Here is an 8,139-nt window from a genome sequence, read left to right as displayed (position 1 = left end):
AGGAACAGACTCCACCCCCTCTTCAGCCTGGTCCCCTTAGGACCAGACTCCACCCCCTCACACACAGCCTTTTCAACCTGGTCCCCATAGGAACAGACTCCACCCCCTCTTCAGCCTGGTCCCCATAGGTAGACTCCACCTCCTAACACACCGCCTTTTCAGGCTGGTCCCCATAGGAACAGACTCCACCCCCACACACACCGCCTTTTTAGCCTGGTCCCCATAGGAACTGACTCCACCTCCTTTTCAGCCTGGTCCCCATAGGTAGACTCCACCTCCTCACACACCGCCTTTTCAGCCTGGTCCCCATAGGAACAGACTCCACCCCCTCACAAACTGCCTTTTCAGCCTGGTCCCCATAGGAACTGACTCCACCCCCCCCTCTTCAGCCTGGTCCCCATAGGAACAGACTCCACCAACTCACACACCGCCTTTTCAGCCTGGTCCCCATAGGAACAGACTCCACCCCCTCACACACCGCCTTTTCAGCCTGGTCCCCATAGGAACAGACTCCACCCCCCACGCACCGCCTTTTCAGCCTGGTCCCCATAGGAACAGACTCCACCCCCTCTTCAGCCTGGTCCCCTTAGGAACAGACTCCACCCCCTCTTCAGCCTGATCCCCATAGGTAGACTCCACCTCCTCACACACAGCCTTTTCAGCCTGGTCCCCATAGGAACAGACTCCACCCCCTCACACACCGCCTTTTCAGCCTGGTCCCCATAGGAACTGACTCCACCCCCTTTTCAGCCTGGTCCCCATAGGAACAGACTCCACCCCCTCACACACAGCCTTTTCAGCCTGGTCCCCATAGGTAGACTCCACCTCCTAACACACCGCCTTTTCAGCCTGGTCCCCATAGGAACAGACTCCACCCCCTCACACACCGCCTTTTCAGCCTGGTCCCCAAAGGAACTGACTCCACCTCCTTTTCAGCCTGGTCCCCAATGGTAGACTCCACCTCCTCACACACCGCCTTTTCAGCCTGGTCCCCATAGGAACAGACTCCACCCCCTCACACACCACCTTTTCAGCCTGGTCCCCATAGGAACTGACTCCACCCCTCTTCAGCCTGGTCCCCATAGGAACAGACTCCACCAACTCACACACCGCCTTTTCAGCCTGGTCCCCATAGGAACAGACTCGGAAAAGCTGACCACGACTCCATTTTGTTGATCCCTGCCTACAGACAGAAACTAAAACAAGCTCCCACGCTGAGGTCTGTCCAACGCTGGTCCGACCAAGCTGACTCCACACTCCAAGACTGCTTCCATCACGTGGACTGGGAGATGTTTCGTATTGCGTCAGACAACAACATTGACGAATACGCTGATTCGGTGTGCGAGTTCATTAGAATGTGCGTTGAAGATGTCGTTCCCATAGCAACGATTAAAACATTCCCTAACCAGAAACCGTGGATTGATGGCAGCATTCGTGTGGAACTGAAGGCGCGAACCACTGCTTTTAATCAGGGCAAGGTGTCTGGTAACATGACTGAATACAAACAGTGCAGCTATTCCCTCCAGCAAGGCTATCAAACAAGCTAAGCGCCAGTACAGAGACAAAGTAGAATCTCAATTCAACGGCTCAGACACAAGAGGCATGTGGCAGGGTCTACAGTCAATCACGGACTACAGGAAGAAACCCAGCCCAGTCACGGACCAGGATGTCTTGCTCCCAGGCAGACTAAATAACTTTTGCCCGCTTTGAGGACAATACAGTGCCACTGACACGGCCTGCAACGAAAACATGCGGTCTCTCCTTCACTGCAGCCGAAGTGAGTAAGACATTTAAACGTGTTAACCCTCGCAAGGCTGCAGGCCCAGGCGGCATCCCCAGCCGCGCCCTCAGAGCATGCGCAGACCAGCTGGCCGGTGTGTTTACGGACATATTCAACCAATCCCTATACCAGTCTGCTGTTCCCACATGCTTCAAGAGGGCCACCATTGTTCCTGTTCCCAAGAAAGCTAAGGTAACTGAGCTAAACGACTACCGCCCCGTAGCACTCACATCCGTCATCATGAAGTGCTTTGAGAGACTAGTCAAGGACCATATCACCTCCACCCTACCTGACACCCTTGACCCACTCCAATTTGCTTACCGCCCAAATAGGTCCACAGACGATGCAATCTCAACCACACTGCACACTGCCCTAACCCATCTGGACAAGAGGAATACCTATGTGAGAATGCTGTTCATCGACTACAGCTCGGCATTCAACACCATAGTACCCTCCAAGCTCGTCATCAAGCTCGAGACCCTGGGTCTCGACCCCGCCCTGTGCAACTGGGTACTGGACTTCCTGACGGGCCGCCCCCAGGTGGTGAGGGTAGGCAACAACATCTCCTCCCCGCTGATCCTCAACACTGGGGCCCCACAAGGATGCGTTCTGAGCCCTCTCCTGTACTCCCTGTTCACCCACGACTGCGTGGCCACGCACGCCTCCAACTCAATCATCAAGTTTGCGGACGACACAACAGTGGTAGGCTTGATTACCAACAACGACGAGACGGCCTACAGGGAGGAGGTGAGGGCCCTCGGAGTGTGGTGTCAGGAAAATAACCTCACACTCAACGTCAACAAAACTAAGGAGATGATTGTGGACTTCAGGAAACAGCAGAGGGAACACCCCCCATCCACATCGATGGAACAGTAGTGGAGAGGGTAGCAAGTTTTAAGTTCCTCGGCATACACATCACAGACAAACTGAATTGGTCCACTCACACAGACAGCATCGTGAGGAAGGCGCAGCAGCGCCTCTTCAACCTCAGGAGGCTGAAGAAATTCGGCTTGTCACCAAAAGCACTCACAAACTTCTACAGATGCACAATCGAGAGCATCCTGGCGGGCTGTATCACCGCCTGGTATGGCAACTGCACCGCCCTCAACCGTAAGGCTCTCAGAGGGTAGTGAGGTCTGCACAACGCATCACCGGGGCAAACTACCTGCCCTCCAGGACACCTACACCACCCGATGCTACAGGAAGGCCATAAAGATCATCAAGGACATCAACCACCCGAGCCACTGCCTGTTCACCCCGCTGTCATCCAGAAGGCGAGGTCAGTACAGGTGCATCAAAGCTGGGACCGAGAGACTGAAAAACAGCTTCTATCTCAAGGCCATCAGACTGTTAATAAACAGCCACCACTAACATTGAGTGGCTACTGCCAACACACTGTCAATGACACTGACTCTACTCCAGCCACTTTAATCATGGGAATTGATGGGAAATGATGTAAATATATCACTAGCCACTTTAAACAATGCTACCTTATATAATGTTACTTACCCTACATTATTCATCTCATATGCATACGTAGATACTGTACTCTATATCATCGACTGCATCCTTATGTAATACATGTATCACTAGCCACTTTAACTATGCCACTTGGTTTACATACTCATCTCATATGTATATACTGTACTCGATATCATCTACTGTATCTTGCCTATGCTGCTCTGTACCATCACTCATTCATATATCCTTATGTACATATTCTTTATCCCCTTACACTGTGTATAAGACAGTAGTTTTTTTTTTTGGAATTGTTAGTTAGATTACTTGTTCGTTATTACTGCATTGTCGGAACTAGAAGCACAAGCATTTCGCTACACTCGCATTAACATCTGCTAACCATGTGTATGTGACAAATAAAATTTGATTTGATTTGATTTGACCCCTTTCAGCCTGGTCCCCATAGGAACAGACTCCACCCCCTCTTCAGCCTGGTCCCCATAGGAACTGACTCCACCTCCTTTTCAGCCTGGTCCCCATTGGTAGACTCCACCTCCTCACACACCGCCTTTTCAGCCTGGTCCCCATAGGAACAGACTCCACCCCCTCACACACCACCTTTTCAGCCTGATCCCCATAGGAACTGACTCCACCCCCTCTTCAGCCTGGTCCCATAGGAACAGACTCCATCAACTCACACACCTCCTTTTCAGCCTGGTCCCCATAGGAACTGACTCCACCCCTTTTCAGCCTGGTCCCCATAGGAACAGACTCCACCCCCCTCACACACAGCCTTTTCAGCCTGGTCCCCATAGGAACAGACTCCACCCCCTCACACACCACCTTTTCAGCCTGGTCCCCATAGAAACAGACTCCACCCCTCATACACCACCTTTTCAGCCTGGTCCCCATAGGAACATACTCCATCAACTCACACACCTCCTTTTCAGCCTGGTCCCCATAGGAACAGACTCCACCCCCTCACACACCACCTTTTCAGCCTGGTCCCCATAGGAACATACTCCACCCCCTCTTCAGCCTGGTCCCCATAGGAACAGACTCCACCCCCTCTTCAGCCTGGTCCCCATAGGAACAGACTCCACCCCCTCACGCACTGCCTTTTCAGCCTGGTCCCCATAGGAACAGACTCCACCCCCTCTTCAGCCTGGTCCCCATAGGAACAGACTCCACCCCCTTAAAGCGTATTTCCTGCAATTCTACACATTTTGTCAGATGGTGATTTTTGCAGTTCTAAAGCAAATTTTATTGCAATTGTATACATTTTTCCATGTCTAATGTGTATTCATGTGATATGAGTGACTCAAACATTACAAAATCTATGGGCAAAAAAAAAAGCTAAAAAAAAAACGTTATTTGATATGGGCCAGTTGATCTGTACATTTCTGACAAGGTAGCAGCGAAGGTATGCATTGACTGACGTGACGAACTGATGACGCAAAACCCAATATAGAAGACGACCCCACCGTGCCAGAGAGCTGTCCTGGACTCTATTCACTGATGGGCCGTAGAACAAATCACTTGTGACCTGGCGATAGGTGCCCTGTGCATAAACAGTGTGCACATTCTCTGTAATGATCTGCTATTGTTTTCCCCAATCCCCCCGCGCGCAGATGCATTAGCTTTCAAATGAAATGTGTAGCTTGCTTTCACTTAACGTAAGACCCTCCAACTAAAAGATCATTCAGAACTGGCCCCTATTATCATCTGTCTGACAGTGACATCATTCGTCCTATTTTTTTGCGTCAGTAAATACCAGACAGGGACTGCTCCAGTTTCTAACTCTTGTTCCACGGAGGCCAATTAGCGCTGCAGTGGAATGACAGACTGAACCGTAGTCTTATTCGTTACGGAAAACAACCCCCGGGGGGGGCTCAACAGTACTGTATCAATTCTTTCCATACAGATAGTCTTCCCTGTTCCCAGGTCTGTTTGTGTCCCCTTGACAATGACCGTAAGAGTTAGCGAGACAAATATAGGAGTTGACACACGCCACAGCAGCCTGTTTACTCGCAGTTAGTAAGTAGAATGACAGCAGGTGTATTGTTAATAACTTTTTATTTTATTTTATTACAATAACTGCATACATTAAAACTGTTGAAGGAAGACCAATGATGTTACAAAGAAAACAAAATGCATTTCCCTTGTTTTGTCATTTTAAATAAAAATTAAAAATTAAAAAATCAAAATGTACAAAAGTGCTTCTTCCATGGTGCAAAAATACTGAATAAAGTCATAGTTTAAAAGGGAAAAAACATTTGACATATTTCAACTTTCTAAAACGCTACCAAGCGGGAGGGAGGAAGAGAGGTGGATTATGGGAACGTCCCAAATGGAACCCCCGGTCCATTTTTAGTGCACTATATTTAACCAGAGCTCTTATGGGCCCCTGATCAAAAGTAGTGCACTAAATAGGGAATAGGGGGCTATTTGGGAAGCGTCCTACACCAGACGGTCATAGAAACAACGACAACAACCCATCGATACAGATTAATATTTAAAACGGTTTGGATGAAACGACAACACCTCAAGAAAATTTGAAATAATATAAAAATTAAAAAAAAAAAAAAAATGTAACTATCCCTCACAAGCCGGTCAATCCAACATGCCCTAATATTGCTTAGATATTAATAAATAAAGTTTAAATTACCCACATCAAACAAAATATATGGACTTTCTATCTGAACCAGTCTATATTAGTTCAACTAGAGCAGGAAAGGCTTAGCTCGTCGGCAACTAGCTCTGGTCCAAGGCGTTACGACGGCTCGCTAACACTGAAGGCTCAGCGTTTACAAGCCGCCCTAAAGCTTATCGTCAACCAGACCTGTGACAGTCAGTTGCTTGGTTACAAAGGACTTTTTTGATACACACAACGAAACTCCCATTTATTCACTCCCTACCAGACCTAAATGTCTGAATTAATATGGCACTTGTTTTCAGTAACACCTCTAGATAGTTTTTTTTCCTTATTTCAGTTGATATGTAATCCATGTGGAAGAGGAGGCTGCAGGGTGGAAGAGGAGGCTACGGGGTGAGGGTGGGAGAGGAGGCTACGGGTGAGGGTGGGAGAGGAGGCTGGGGGTGGAAGGAGGCTGGGGGTGGAAGAGGAGGCTGCGGGGTGAGGGTGGGAGAGGAGGCTGTGGGGTGGGGGTGGGAGAGGAGGCTGCAGGGTGGGGGTGGGAGAGGAGGCTGCGGGGTGGGGGTGGGAGAGGAGGCTGCGGGGTGGGGGTGGGAGAGGAGGCTACGGGGTGAGGGTGGGAGAGGAGGCTGCGGGGTGGGGGTGGGGGAGAGGAGGCTGCAGGGTGGAAGAGGAGGCTACGGGGTGAGGGTGGGAGAGGAGGCTGTGGGGTGGGGGTGGGAGAGGAGGCTGCAGGGTGGGGGTGGGAGGAGGCTGCGGGGTGGGGGTGGGAGAGGAGGCTGCGGGGTGGGGGTGGGAGAGGAGGCTGCGGGGTGGGGGTGGGAGAGGCTGCGGGGTGGGGGTGGGAGAGGAGGCTGCAGGGTGGGGGTGGGAGAGGAGGCTGCGGGGTGGGGGTGGGAGAGGAGGCTGCGGGGTGGGGGTGGGAGAGGAGGCTGCGGGGTGGGGGTGGGAGAGGAGGCTGCAGGGTGGAAGAGGAGGCTACGGGGTGAGGGTGGGAGAGGAGGCTGGGGTGGGGGTGGGAGAGGAGGCTGCGGGGTGGGGGTGGGAGAGGAGGCTGCAGGGTGGGGGGGTGGGAGAGGAGGCTGCAGGGTGGGGGTGGGAGAGGAGGCTGCAGGGTGGGGGTGGGAGAGGAGGCTGCGGGGTGGGGGTGGGAGAGGAGGCTGGGGTGGGGTGGCTGCAGGGTGGAAGAGGCTGCGGGGTGGGAGAGGAGGCTGCAGGGTGAGGGTGGGAGAGGAGGCTGCAGGGTGGAAGAGGAGGCTACGGGGTGAGGGTGGGAGAGGAGGCTGCGGGGTGAGGGGAGGCTGCGGGGTGAGAAGGGAGAGGCTGCGGGGTGGGAGAGGAGGCTGCAGGGTGAGTGGGAGAGGAGGCTGCGGGGTGAGGGTGGGAGAGGAGGCTGCAGGGGTGAGAGTGGGAGAGGAGGCTGCGGGGTGAGGAGGGAGGCTGCGGGGTGAGGGTGGGAGAGGAGGCTGCGGGGTGAGGTGGGAGAGGAGGCTGCGGGGTGGGAGGAGGCTGCGGGGTGAGGGTGGGAGAGGAGGCTGCGGGGTGAGGGTGGGAGAGGAGGCTGCGGGGTGAGGGTGGGAGAGGAGGCTGCGGGGTGAGGTGGGAGAGGAGGCTGCGGGGTGAGAGTGGGAGAGGAGGCTACGGGTGAGAGAGAGGAGGCTGCGGGGTGAGAGTGGGAGAGGAGGCTGCGGGGTGAGGTGGGAGAGGAGGCTGCGGGGTGAGAGTGGGAGAGGAGGCTGCAGGGGTGAGGGTGGGAGAGGAGGCTACAGGGTGAGGGTGGGAGAGGAGGCTACAGGGTGAGGGTGGGAGAGGAGGCTACAGGGTGAGGGTGGGAGTGCAGGGTGAGGGTGGGAGAGGAGGCTGCGGGGTAAGGGGGTCTGTTGGTCTGAGCCTTTCCTGCACACATTCTGTTCCTCCACAATCCAGTCCAGTGTCTGCAGCCCAAATTTCACCCTATTCCCTACATATCACACTACTTTACCCTATGGGTCCTGGTCAAATGAAGTGTGCTATATAGGGAATAGGGAAGGGGTTGGCAACCCTGGTCCTGGAGGGCTGCAGGCACTTCATGTTTTTGATTTAACCCACTGGAAGACCAGGTGTGTTGAATTTAATCACCGAACTGATCAATTAACTCAATTGGTCATGTGTGGTGCCGAGTTGGAACTGAATCCTGCAGCAGGCCAGGAACAAGGTTGCCCTGGAATGAGGTGCTATATGGGACACACAGGGCTACAGAGGGAGG

Source organism: Oncorhynchus tshawytscha, unplaced genomic scaffold (genome assembly GCF_018296145.1).
Source record: "Oncorhynchus tshawytscha isolate Ot180627B unplaced genomic scaffold, Otsh_v2.0 Un_contig_2395_pilon_pilon, whole genome shotgun sequence".
Lineage (NCBI taxonomy): Eukaryota > Metazoa > Chordata > Actinopteri > Salmoniformes > Salmonidae > Oncorhynchus > Oncorhynchus tshawytscha.
The sequence above is the reverse complement of the archived record's forward strand: the minus strand, read 5'-3'. Positions refer to the sequence as shown.